The sequence below is a fragment of the Ambystoma mexicanum genome, chromosome 13 (assembly GCF_040938575.1).
Source record: "Ambystoma mexicanum isolate Mex_15411 chromosome 13, UKY_AmexF1_1, whole genome shotgun sequence".
In the NCBI taxonomy this organism is placed as follows: Eukaryota; Metazoa; Chordata; class Amphibia; order Caudata; family Ambystomatidae; genus Ambystoma; species Ambystoma mexicanum.
Window position 1 is genome coordinate 41183356 of NC_090938.1, and position 13183 is coordinate 41196538.

The 13183-nt window shown below is 55.5% G+C and overlaps 1 protein-coding gene across 1 annotated transcript in view; it reads left to right on the forward strand.

Moving 5' to 3' along the window:
• Positions 1-475: 475 nt before the first annotated feature.
• CNTN2 (contactin 2) overlaps positions 476-13183 on the forward strand; it is a 185222-nt gene continuing 172514 nt past the window's right edge. Inside the window, exon 1 of the mRNA XM_069633133.1 lies at positions 476-1218. The gene's annotated coding sequence lies outside the window, so the exon portion shown is untranslated. The remainder of the gene's footprint in view (positions 1219-13183) is intronic.

A 13183-nucleotide genomic window follows, 5' to 3' on the forward strand; every position in this document is an offset into this window, starting at 1 on the left:
TGGAGTGCTGGGATTGTCAATGTTGTGCTTAGCTGGCGCTCCCTGTTCTGGGGTGGTTATGTGAGTGATTGGCTGGTCCTTGGAGTGCTTGGCTGGTGCTTGGAGTGCTGGGATTGTCAATATTGTGCTTAGCTGGCGCTCCCTGTTCTGGGGTGGTTATGTGAGTGATTGGCTGGTCCTTGGAGTGCTTGGCTGGTGCTTGGAGTGCTGGGATTGTCAATATTGTGCTTAGCTGGCGCTCCCTGTTCTGGGGTGGTTATGTGAGTGATTGGCTGGTCCTTGGAGTGCTTGGCTGGTGCTTGGAGTGCTGGGATTGTCATTATTGTGCGTAGCTGGTGCTCCCTGTGCTGGGGTGGCTATTTGAGTGGAGAGGGGGTGATACGAGAGTCATGGAGAGGCGAGGGGCGGGGTTAGGAGGAGGGCGGGAGCAGCGCAGGAGGAGAGGGCAGGGGATGGGAGGGAGGGCGGAGAGGGAGGGGTGGAGCGCTGGTCCCTGATGCAGCGAAGCCGCAGTGGATGTCGGAGGCGCACAAACACACCCACCCTGCAGGCAGCATCGACGCTTCTCCCGGCACTGACAATCCCTGTGCAGCCCGGGGGACCCCAGGGTACCCAGGACCGACACGTGCAGCCAGCGGGGGTCTCAGGAGGCAGGCACAGACGCGCGCTCCCTGCAGGGGGTCCAGCATCCCATCACAGGCCAGTGCACCTGCGGGGACTACACGGAGCCTGCTCCGAGACTGGCCAGAGCACCCTTGGGGGGCAGGGTCCCAGTGTACCCCAGGACCGGAGATCAGCGACTACGGCACCCTGCTAGAGCCACGCAGCCCATCGCCAGTCCCCACCCCACGGGGACACCTAGAGCATCCACCCTAATCAGTGTTCTCTGCATGTGGGCTCCTAGAGCGAGACTGGGGACCCCCATCACCATTGTAGGGTACACTAGGACCCCATCACTGGCGTTGGCACCCAGCCGGGCGGGTGCCACAGACGGGGCGCCAAGACCACATCACTGACTTTTGCAGCTCCTGGGGGACACCAAGACGACAAAGTCCTGTGGACACCAGGACCCCCACCACGAACTCTGGCCGGCTGTGGGGCAGGACCTCTACACCCGTGGACCTCTGCTCCCCAACACTCACGCGGGTGCCCTGGCGGAGTCTCAGGACAACAGCATCCCTCCAGTCCGAGAATTCTGCAGGGACCCCGGAAGCACAGGTAGGCGCCCCTCAGCCACCCTGGAGTCAGTCCCTGGGAGGCGAGGCACGACCACCAGGACCCCTACTCAGACATCGAAAGAGGGTAGTGTTTGGGGATGTGCCTGGCACTCCCCCAGCACCCAGTCACTCCCTCGCCTACCCACTCACAGGGGTGGACTGGCCTAGGGGGGACTCTGGAGATTTCAGGGTGTGCCTCGGCACTCTGGTCAGGGGTGGACTGGCCTATAGGGAACTCTGGAGATTTCCTGGGGCGCCTCTGCACTCTGGTCAGGGGTGGACTGGCCTATAGGGAACTCTGGAGATTTCAGGGTGTGCCTCGGCACTCTGGTCAGGGGTGGACTGGCCTATAGGGAACTCTGGAGATTTCCTGTGGCGCCTCTGCACTTTGGTCAGGGGTGGACTGGCCTATAGGGCACTCTGGTTAGGGGTGGACTGGCCTATAGGGAACTCTGGAGATTTCAGGGTGTGCCTCGGCACTCTGGTCAGGGGTGGTCTGGCATTTAGGGAACTCTGGATATTTCCCGGGGTGCCTCTGCACTCTGGTCAGGGGGTGGACTGGCCTATAGGGAACTCTGGAGATTTCCCGGGGCGCCTCTCTGCACTCTGGTTAGGGGTGGACGGGCCTATAGGGAACTCTGGAGATTTCAGGGTGTGCCTCGGCACTCTGGTCAGGGGTGGACTGGCCTTTAGGGAACTCTGGAGATTTCCCAGGCCTCTGCACTCTGGACAGGGGTGGACTGGCCTATAGAGAACTCTGGAGATTTCCTGGGGCACCTCTGCACCCTGGACAGGGGTAGACTGGCCTATAGGCCTATATGGAACTCTGGAGATTTCCCAGGGCGCCTCTGTACTCTGGTCAGGGATAGACTGGCCTTTCGGGAACTCTGGAGATTTACCAGGGGCGCCTCTGAACTATGGGCCTCTTTTGTGTGGTAACCAATTTTATTTCCAAATGTTCTCATGGGGAAAGGGCTGGGCTCGGGGAAAACGTGGGATATGGGGCCAGTTTGCTAATTATTTCCAGAGCTTATTTTGGTAGCCACTCCACCCCTGCCCACTCACTCACCCAGTCTCTCAGTCACCCACCCACCATAGTACTCACTAACCAAGCACCCACTCACTGAACATTTCACTCATCCTCCCAGTCACTCCACACCCACCCGCCACACCACAACACTCAGTCACCCAGCGCTCCACTCGTTCATTGTTTCACTAACTCATCCCCCACTATACATTAACTCACCTAATACCCTACTCACTCACCATTTCACACACTCACCCGCACATTCACTGAAGCACGTCCCACTCAACCACATCCCACTCACGCACTATCCAACTCATTCCACGTTTCACCCGCTTCCCACTTGCTTAATAAACTACTTACCTATCCACTCACTCGTTTATTCACAGTCCCACTCACCCAAACAATTGCTCTTCCGCTCACTCACTATTACATTTGCCCACACACTCAATCCCAATCGGTCACCGTCCACCTTCTTGCTCCCTGGTGCCCATTCATGCAATGTGGCACTTGTTCAGTGTCACACTGTCCTACCCACTGCTGCACTCACTCAGTGACCATCTCATCTAAACACTCCCTCACTTTCCCATTCAATTACCCATTACCTCCCATGACTTTCACTCAGTGTCCCTCAGGAACTCACCCGCGCTTTCACCAATTCAATTAATGGCTGAGTTGTTCGCTCACTCCGTAACTCCCTATTCCACTCACTCACTCTCACGCTTTCTGCTTCCCGTACTAACTCACCCACTCCCTGTCCAACTAACTCACACTTCAAGCATACCTACAGGCCCGCCAGATCGCTCCAGCACTCACTCACACCCGCATCCATTGAGTCACCCTCGTCCTCCCTCTACCCATTCACTCCATCCTCCTCGTGCACGCATTCATTAACTCACCATCTCATTGACTCACTACCCCACTCACTTGACCATCAAGTCAGAGGTGGTGGATTATGGAGTATGTTCCGGGGGTGCTCTGAATTATAGGGGCCCCCACTTCTGACAAACAGCACAGTATTCACGTGGTTTATGAAAGGCTGACTGCCAGGGGGCACTGGGTCGTTACGGGTGTCGTTTAGATTTCTGGGGGCACCTGCGAACAGTTGGTGATGGTCTAGTGAGGGTCTGAAAGTCCAGGCCAGCGCCTAGAGGCTCTTTAGGACGGAGTGCGGCGGCTTATTACTCAATTCTCGAGGGAAATCAAATTACTCAAAGACTCATCCGGATACAAAGGACAGTCCCCCGCCCCCACACTCCAGCCCCCCTACTTTCAAACCAAAATATCCTCCAAGAGCAAAGTAGCAAATGTGATCTCTAACGTTCACCGACTCTCTTTGAGGAGTTCCCTCCATGAGGCTTTTGACTCCGTGTAGCTGTGGGATGGCTTTGTCCCAACTGGACAGTCTTTGACTCCTGGTCCAATTCTGTGTAATGCTTAAAGTTCTTTAAATGCTGATTTCACCAGTTTTCACACCTGCAATGTAGCAGGCTGTTTTTTTGGTTTATAAATCCCTGTGACTATGTATCGTATTATAATGTGATTAATTAATTACGCACCTCTAGTCACATTAAGGTTTGAGCTCGGCCCACGCTACTCGTGGGTGAGCTAATGGTGCGTCAGGGGTGCTTTCTGCCTGCCAGTTTCTGAACGTCTGGATGGGCGCTGCCGGTGAGCACCGCTCCAGTCACAGTCTACCTTCTAGAATAGCAGGGATGTTCCCACTGGTGGAGAGTGCGGGGAGCTTGGGAGGCCTGTGCAGGCGGGGGGATGGCGCGAGGAGCTGGGAACATGAGGAACTCAAGCCACAAGCACAGGCCGACGGTGTGAGGAGCTCGGGGACATAGAGTGAGGCGCCGGCGTCCTGGGTCAGAGAGTGTACGCGGGGCTCTGGCACACGCGGTCGGTGTGAGGAGCTGGAGTCATGTGGCCAGCTTTGGCAATCTGGACAGAGGGTCAGGAGGCGGGAGACTGTAGGCACTGTGGGGAGCCTGGGGCAGGTGGGTAACACGGGGAGCTGAGGGACGCAGGTCGGGAAGCACAGTGCGCCCCTTGCCTGCTTGTATATGAGTTTATATCGTCACTGCATTCACCCCCCCCCCCCACCCCAGCTTATCCATGGGCCCGATTCTCAGACTTCTACTGACCCATTTTTAGTTTTCTTTTGCGCCCACCATTAATCAACCCCCCACTCTGCCCAACGCCTTCTGTGGGGGAAAGGAGAAGGGGGCGGGGTGGTGGCGACCAGCCACACTTCCTCAACAACCGTGGACCCAAACCCCAAATCAGTCATTCTTGCAGCTGCCTCCACAGAGATGAGAATATTTTGGGGGTGTGGGGGCAATCACGAGAGCCCGAATAGGCCGCCATGCCAAGGAATTGTACATTCCAAAGAAGGCTTTGTGGCACCCCAGATTGGGAAATAATGGGGGATAAAAGGAGTTGGCCAAAAACAGTTGGGACCCTGGAGGGTCAGCTTGTTAAAAGAGTTATTTGCCTGCAGCGGACCCTCGACTTTACAATGCAATCCTATGGCTTCCGTATGTCTTGGGTAACAGTGTGTGCATGTGACATACCGCTGTGCGGTATTCCTAGGGTAACAGTGTGCACGTGGCATACTGCTGTGCAGTATTCCTAGGATAACAGTGTGTGTATGTGGCATACTGCTTTGAAGGTATTCCTAGGGTAACAGTGTGCATGTTGTATACTGCTGTGCGGTATTCCTAGGGTAACAGTGTGCAGGTGGTATTCTGCTGTGCGCTGCACATGGTATACTGCTGTGTGGTATTCCTAGGGTAACAGTGTGCATGTGGCATACAGCTGTGCTGTAACCCTCGGGTCACAGTGTGCATGTGGTATACTGATGTGCAGTATACCTAAGGTAACAGTGTGCATGTGGAATACTACTTTGCGGTATTCCTAGGCTAACAGTGTGCATGTGGCATACGGCTGTGCAGTATTCCTAGGGTAGCAGTGTGCATGTTGTATACTGCTGTGCGGTGTTCCTAGGGTAACACTGTGCAGGTGGTATTCTGCTGTGCACTGCACATGGTATACTGCTGTTCGGTATTACTAGGGTAACAGTGTGCACGTGGTTTACTACTGTGCTGTATTCCTAGAGTAACAGTGTGCATGTGGCATACGGCTGTGCAGTATTCCTAGGGTAACAGTGTGCATGTGGTATACTGCTGTGTGGTATTCCTGGGGTAACAGCGTGCATGTAGCATACTGCTGTGCAGTATTCCCAGGGTAACAGTGTGCATGTGGCATACTGATGTGCGGTATTCCAAGGGTAACGGTGTGCATCTGGTATACTATTCCTACGTTAACAATGTGCATGTGGTATACTGCTGTGTGGTATTCCTATGGTAACAGTATGCATGTGGTATACTGCTGTGCGGTATTCCTAAGGAAACAGTATGCATGTGGTATACTGCTGTGTGGTATTCCTGGGGTAACAGTGTGAATGTGGCATAAAGCTGTGCTGTAATCCTCGGGTCACAGTGTGCATGTGGTATACTGATGTGCAGTGTTTCTAGGGTAACAGTGTGCACATGGTATACTGCTGTGTGGTATTCCTGGGGTAACAGTGTGAATGTGGCATAAAGCTGTGCTGTAATCCTCGGGTCACAGTGTGCATGTGGTATACTGATGTGCAGTGTTTCTAGGGTAACAGTGTGCACATGGTATACTGCTGTGCGGTATTCCCGGGGTAACAGTGTGCACGTGGCATACGGCTGTGCGGTATTCCTGGAGTAACAGTGTGCATGTGGAATACTACTTTGCGGTATTCCTAGGCTAACAGTGTGCACATGGCATACTGCTGTGCGGTATTCCTAGGGTAACAGTGTGCATGTGGCATACTGCTGTGCGGTAATCCTCTGGTAACAGTGTGCTTGTGGTATACTCCTGTGCAGTATTTCTAGGGTAACAGTGTGCACATGGTACACTGCGGTGTGGTATTCCTGGGGTAACAGTGTGCATGTGGTATACTGCTGTGTGGTATACCTAAAGTAACAGTGCACATGTGGCATACAGCTGTGCGGTATTCCTAGGGTAACATTGTGGACATGGCATACTGTTGTGCGTTATTCTTAGGGTAACAGTATGAACGTGGCATACCGCTGTGTGGTATTCCTGGGGTAAAAGTGTTCACGTGGCACAATGATGTTCGGTATTCCTACGGTAACAGTATGAGCGTGGCATACTGCTGTGCAGTACTTCCTATGGTAACTGTGTGCATGTGGTATACTGCTCTTGGTATTCCTGGGGTAACAGTGTGCATGTGGCATACTGTTGTGCAGTATTCCTAGGGAAACAGTGTTCACCTGGCATACAGCTGTGCGTTATTCCTAGGGTGACAGTGTGCACGTGGCATACTGCTTGACAGTATTCCTAGGGTAACAGTGTGCATGTGGCATACTGCTGTGTGGTATTCCTAGGGTGACAGTGTGCACGTGGCATACTGCTGTGCAGTATTCCTAGGTTGACAGTGTGCAGGTTGTATACTGCTGTGAAGTATTCCTAGAGTAACAGTGTGCAGGTGGCATACGGCTGTGCAAGATTCCAAGAATAACTGTGTGCATGTGGTATACTGCTCTTGGTATTCCTGGGGTAACAGTGTGCATGTGGCATACTGTTGTGCAGTATTCCTAGGGAAACAGTGTTCACCTGGCATACAGCTGTGCGTTATTCCTAGGGTGACAGTGTGCACGTGGCATACTGCTTGACAGTATTCCTAGGGTAACAGTGTGCATGTGGCATACTGCTGTGTGGTATTCCTAGGGTGACAGTGTGCACGTGGCATACTGCTGTGCAGTATTCCTAGGTTGACAGTGTGCAGGTTGTATACTGCTGTGAAGTATTCCTAGAGTAACAGTGTGCAGGTGGCATACGGCTGTGCAAGATTCCAAGAATAACAGTGTGCATGTGGTATACTGCTGTGCAATATTCCTAGGCTAACAGTGTGCATGTGGTATACTTATGTGCAGTATACCTAGAGTAACAGTGTGCACGTGGCATACGGCTGTGCAGTGTTTCTAAGGTAACAGTGTGCAAATGGCATACTGCTGTGTGCTATTCAGGGAGTAACAGTGTGCATGTGGCATACTGCGGTGCGGTATTCCTAGGGTGACAGTGTGCATGAGGTACACTGCTATGTGGTATTACTGGGGTAACAGTTTGCATGTGGCATATGGCTGTGCAGTATTCCTAGGAAGACAGTGTGCACGTGGTATACAGTGTGGACATGGCATACTGCTGTGCGTTATTCTCAGGGTAACAGTATGAACGTGGCATACTGCTGTGTGGTATTCCTAGGGTAACAGTGTGCACATGGCATACTGCTATGCAGTATTCCTAGGGTAACAGTGTGCATGCAGCTTACTGCTGTGCAGTATTCCTAAGGTAAAAGTGTGCACGTGGTATCAAGCCCCCTGCACGCCCATTCATTTCAATGGGCCTCTCACCCACCAAAAATAAAATCGGGTGTTTTCACCTGCCTTTGCGACACAAATGGTTGAGAGCTATACAACTACGTGCACCCGAGCGCAGAACATGAAGTGGGCGAGCTACTCACGCATGGCACGGGAAACTTGGGAAGCGTGTCGCTCCTGGTGTAACACTGATATCGGCCCCCCTCTTTTTCAAGTGACCCATTACTTGTCAACACTGAAGCAGGTTCCAGGGTTGTATGGGACCCCATGATTGAATCTAGCCCGCTGGCTCCCGATGGCTTGCACCGAACCATGAGCCAAGCAACCCATGCCTGGTGCAACACTGAAACCTGTCCCCCTGCGTTCTGGCAAGCCTGCGGGTACACCGGCCACGCGCCCTGGGCGTTCATCTGTGTTCCTGCTTGCAGCGGAGGTGTGGGGTGCTGAGTCTGCATGGGGGTGCGGGCGGGGCCTGGGGGGCTGCAGGTGTGTGCGTGCCGCGGGAGCTGAATGTAGCCTTCCTTTCCCTGGGGGCTGCCGCAATCAAGATGGCAGTGCACTCAGCTGCTCTCATAGTGTTAAGTTTCACAGTTAACACATTTCTGCAGGCTTCATCCGGCCCTCTTTTATTTAAACACATCCTGCTCCACCTTTCACCCCGTCTTGCCCTCCACCCGTCCTATGTTTCTGCACTCCTCTCCTCTGCCCTTCTGCACCCCATATTTGCTCTGCACACCCCATCCCCAGGCTGTCCTGCGCCCCCTCCTCCCACTATCTACTGTAACAGCACGTGTCTATATATCCACGGCACTCAAGGCGGCAACCTCGGAAAGATGAGAGACTGAGTCGGTTCACCTGACGCGGCTGCCCCTGTGTCTGCAGCAGACGCAGTAACCCCCTGAGCTATTCTGCAGCCGTGCAGTCGGGGAGCGGCGAGGTCTCCTGCGCAGTGTGTGCCAGGCACAGGGGGTAATTTGACAGCTGCTTTGCAGGCCGTCAGCGCTTCTACGAGGCTGACACGGCTGCCACCCCCTGAAACCTGCTGTCGCAGCCAAAAGTGTGGCTGCGAGCCCGGATTGGGATGGCGCGGACACGGCGGCGGCTATAAAAAGACCGGGCTGCGGGCTGGCCAGCGGGGGGACTGGATGCGCGAAACGCGCACCATCCGCGCAGGAGGGCGGGGCGCATGGACTCTGCGAGTTCCCCGTGGTGTTATGTGGCGCACCATCCGCGCAGGAGGACGGAGCGCATGCACTCTGCGAGTTCCACGTGGTGTTATGTGGCGCACCATCCGCGCAGGAGGACGGAGCGCATGCACACTGCGAGTTCCCCGTGGTGTTATGTTGCGCACCATCCGCGCAGGAGGACGGAGCGCATGCACTCTGCGAGTTCCCCGTGGTGTTATGTTGCGCACTATCCGCGCAGGGCTGAGCATGCACTCTGCGAGTTCCACGTGGTGTTATTCGGCGCACCATCCGCGCAGGACGGAGCACGTGGTGTTGTGTGGCCAGGCCGCACGCGGACGATGAACTGAGCTGCGTGATCCCCGACCGCACAGCCCACCTGAACATGCCCGCTGTCCTGTGCCCTCTGCACACCCCCACCCTGTGCCAGCCCACACCCCCACGTGTTCCCTAGGGCTTAGGTGGTTCCATGTGTGAGACAGCGCCCCTGCACCCACTCTGAAGCGAGCAGCGCTGGTCATTCTGCAAGATGCAGGCTAACAGTTCAGCGAGCCCCCGCCCAGCAGGGGGTACCCGGAAGCCCTTGGCGCTTCTGATTTAGGGTTCATTATCTCCTCAGTGCAAAATGACACTCCTGCCCAGTCGTTCAAGGAGAACGGGGGCAACGGTCCCCTCCCCCCCCCCCCCAATGTTCTTGGCAGCTATGCCCTATTGGAACTGCTGATGTTATCAGTCTAGCGAGCCCTTGGCACCGCAGCACGCGCACACACACACAGTGCTCTCTCGTGATGTCCCAGTCTATAGGTTAATACGAGGCCTTTAATGACTGTTCTAGGGGCGTGCAGCCATGCCCAATGCGTGACCTCAGGCAGGGCGGGGCTTCCCATTAGAAGGCCCGCCCCTTACTTTGTAGAAGGCCCCTTTTAACGTGATATGTTACCCGCCACTCCCCGCCGTCGCCCCCCCCCCCTCACACGCACAGGATTGGGGCCACGTCCCTGAACTTTCGGGATTCCCTTGCCAGGAAGAGGCTGGCAGGAGAAAGGCGCGTTTGTTCTTTGCGCCATCTGCCCGCCCTCCGGCAGGGAGCAGCATTCTGTCACCCTGGGACCCCTCCACCCCCATGCCTCTCCGGGGTGCCTAGGGGCATCGCTCGCCCACACTGAGCCTCTCTGTTCCTGGAGGGAGAGGAGGGCAGGGGCTGCGCAGACCATCTTTCCACCCATTTTACTCTTCTGTGACAAGAGAGCGCCCCCCCCCTTTCCCACACCCCCCGCGAGAGGTGTGCGCGTGGGCCCCAGCACTGAGACAGAACGGCCCCTGCATATCAGCAGAGAGGTGCATTTGTAGAGCTGCTTGTGGATTCCTGTGGTGGGACAGCAGGGGGCACTGCAAACCCGGACATAGGTGCATTGGCAGAGATAAGAGTGGGCACTAGTGCCATAACAGCAGGGGTAATGGAAATCAGAAGCGGCGTTTACTGGCACGCCTGCCAGTGGATTCCAGGCCTGGTACAGCAGGGGTCCTTCAGATCAGGACAGGGGCACGTGGCAGAACTGTGTGTGCGCCCCAAAGGTAGAACAGCAGGGAATGGGGGCGCAGGTCGGGTGGGTCTGTGTCCCATGGACAGGGCATTGACCTAGAAAGCCGGACCAAGGACTAATTCTAACAGAGCCACAGACCTCACAGTACTGTGCTACTGTTAAAAGATGGCAGCCCACATGCCGGCTACCCTCACTGTGTACTGCCCTCCACTGCCGGCTACCCACACTCTGCACAGCGCTCCACTGCTGGCTACCCACACTCTGTACAGCGCTCCGCTGCTGGCTACCCACACTCTGTACAGTGCTCCACTGCTGGCTACCCACACTCTGTACAGCGCTCCGCTGCTGGCTACCCACACTCTGTACAGCGCTCCGCTGCTGGCTACCCACACACTGCACAGCGCTCCACTGCTGGCTACCCACACTCTGTATAGTGCTCCGCTGCTGGCTACCCACACTCTGTACAGCGTTCCAGTGCCAGCTACCCACACTCTGTACAGCACTCCACTGCCAGCTACCCACACTCTGTGGAGCACTCCGCTGCTGGCTACCCACACTCTGTACAGCGCTCCAGTGCCAGCTACCCACACTCTGTACAGCACTCCACTACCAGCTACCCACACTCTGTATAGCGCTCCGCTGCTGGCTACCCACACTCTGCACAGCGCTCCACTGCTGGCTACCCACACTCTGTACAGCACTCCACTGCCGGCTACCCACACTCTGTACAGCGCTCCGCTGCTGGCTACCCACACTCTGTACAGCGCTCCGCTGCTGGCTACCCACACTCTGTACAGCGCTGCGCTGCTGGCTACCCACACTCTGTGCAGCACTCCACTGCCAGCTACCCACACTCTGCACAGTGCTCCGCTGCTGGCTACCCACACTCTGCACAGCGCTCCGCTGCTGGCTACCCACACTCTGTACAGCACTTCACTGCCAGCTACCCACACTCTGTACAGCGCGCCGCTGCTGGCTACGCACACTCTGTACAGCGCTCCGCTGCTGGCTACCCACACTCTTTACAGCACTCCACTGCCAGCTACCCACACTCTGTGCAGCACTCCACTGCCAGCTACCCACACTCTGTGAAGCACTCCAGTGCCAGCTACCCACACTCTGCACAGTGCTCCGCTGCTGGCTACCCACACTCTGCACAGCGCTCCGCTGCTGGCTACCCACACTCTGTACAGCACTCCACTGCCAGCTACCCACACTCTGTACAGCGCTCCGCTGCTGGCTACCCACACTCTGTACAGCGCTCCGCTGCCGGCTACCCACACTCTGTACAGCACTCCACTGCCAGCTACCCACACTCTGTACAGCGCTCCGCTGCTGGCTACCCACACTCTGTACAGCGCTACGCTGCTTGCTACCCACACTCTGTACAGCACTCCACTGCCAGCTACCCACACTCTGTGCAGCACTCCACTGCCAGCTACCCACACTCTGTACAGCTACCCACACTCTGTGCAGCACTCCGCTGATCTCAAGCCAGGTCTGCAGAATGAACTGTCTTGGGCGGAGTGTGGTGGGGGGGGGGCTGCTAGGGTGGGACTGGAGCTATAATACCCCCCTCCCCCCAGGCTCCTCTGAATGAGCTCATCGGATGGCTCATCTCAGCCCTGCCCCCAGAGGGCCTTTATACAGTATTAGTGCATCAATGACCGCTGCATGTCTCTGGGTAAACACATCGCTTAATCTTCTCGGTGCGCTCCACTCTTCCTGGAATGGAGGGCTGGGGGTGCGCCTGAATTAATGGGGTCCCTTATTACTCCAGCTAATCAGGTTGCATTCAGGTCAGACAAGGGGAGAGCTGCTGTCACTGTCAAACCTGGAGTTAACGGTGACATATCGCGACGGGGGTAGTGGGTACATCCCTGAGCACTCTGCGAGATTGGGAGCAGCGGCAGGTGGTCCCCAAGGGGCCTAGAATTACTGTCCCCCGCCTCCACCCAACACACTCGTATGCATTGCAGCGAAGTGCAGGTTACCTCGGGACCAGTCAAGTACTGAGCGCACCAAAATAGGGGGTAGGGGTTAGGGTTATAACAATATTAAGGGGAGTAGGGGGCGATGTGGGGGGTGTACCCCGCAAATTATTGCGGGGACATGTTCGAGAGAAAAACATATCGGTCTTTGTGCATTGACATGTTCTCTCTCTGTCATCACACAGATACGGTGACCCCCCTGGGTTAAGAATGTCGAGGTGACCTCCCTCAGAAAGGGGTCTGGTGTAGCGCCTTCCCTCCATGTTGGGGGACTCATTGCGCGGGGCTCTGCAAGGAAAGTGGGAGGGGCTTGTTAGTAGGAGAAACAGGTGTAGCACCTGGAGTGTTGGGGTACAGGTCGGAAGTACCCCGGTCCTGTGTGCCGGGAAAGCTGGCATAGGGTCTGGGGAAGACACTTGGGACAGTGGTATTTGGATGAGAGCAGCCAAGGTCAAAGGGCAGAAGGGCTTTGGGTAAGGTGACCTGCCAATTTAGGGAAGTGGGTATCCGCAAACATGACCTAATGAGAACATTTCCAAGGAGAAATGACCGAATTTATTTGGTCGAATTCTTTCGAAATGTTGGTACATTTTAACGTATAAATAGATGGGGAGGGGTTACGCGTATAAATTGGGGTGGGGGGAGTGTGGGGAGGCTGTCAGAGGTCTCCGCCCGCATTATTTTTTTTAAAAGTGGGGGCCCAAAAGTAATTTTAGTTTTTCGACCAGAAAAAATAGGTAATTTCTCCATTCGACATGTTATTTCCGATTTTTTCTCGGATATCCGGA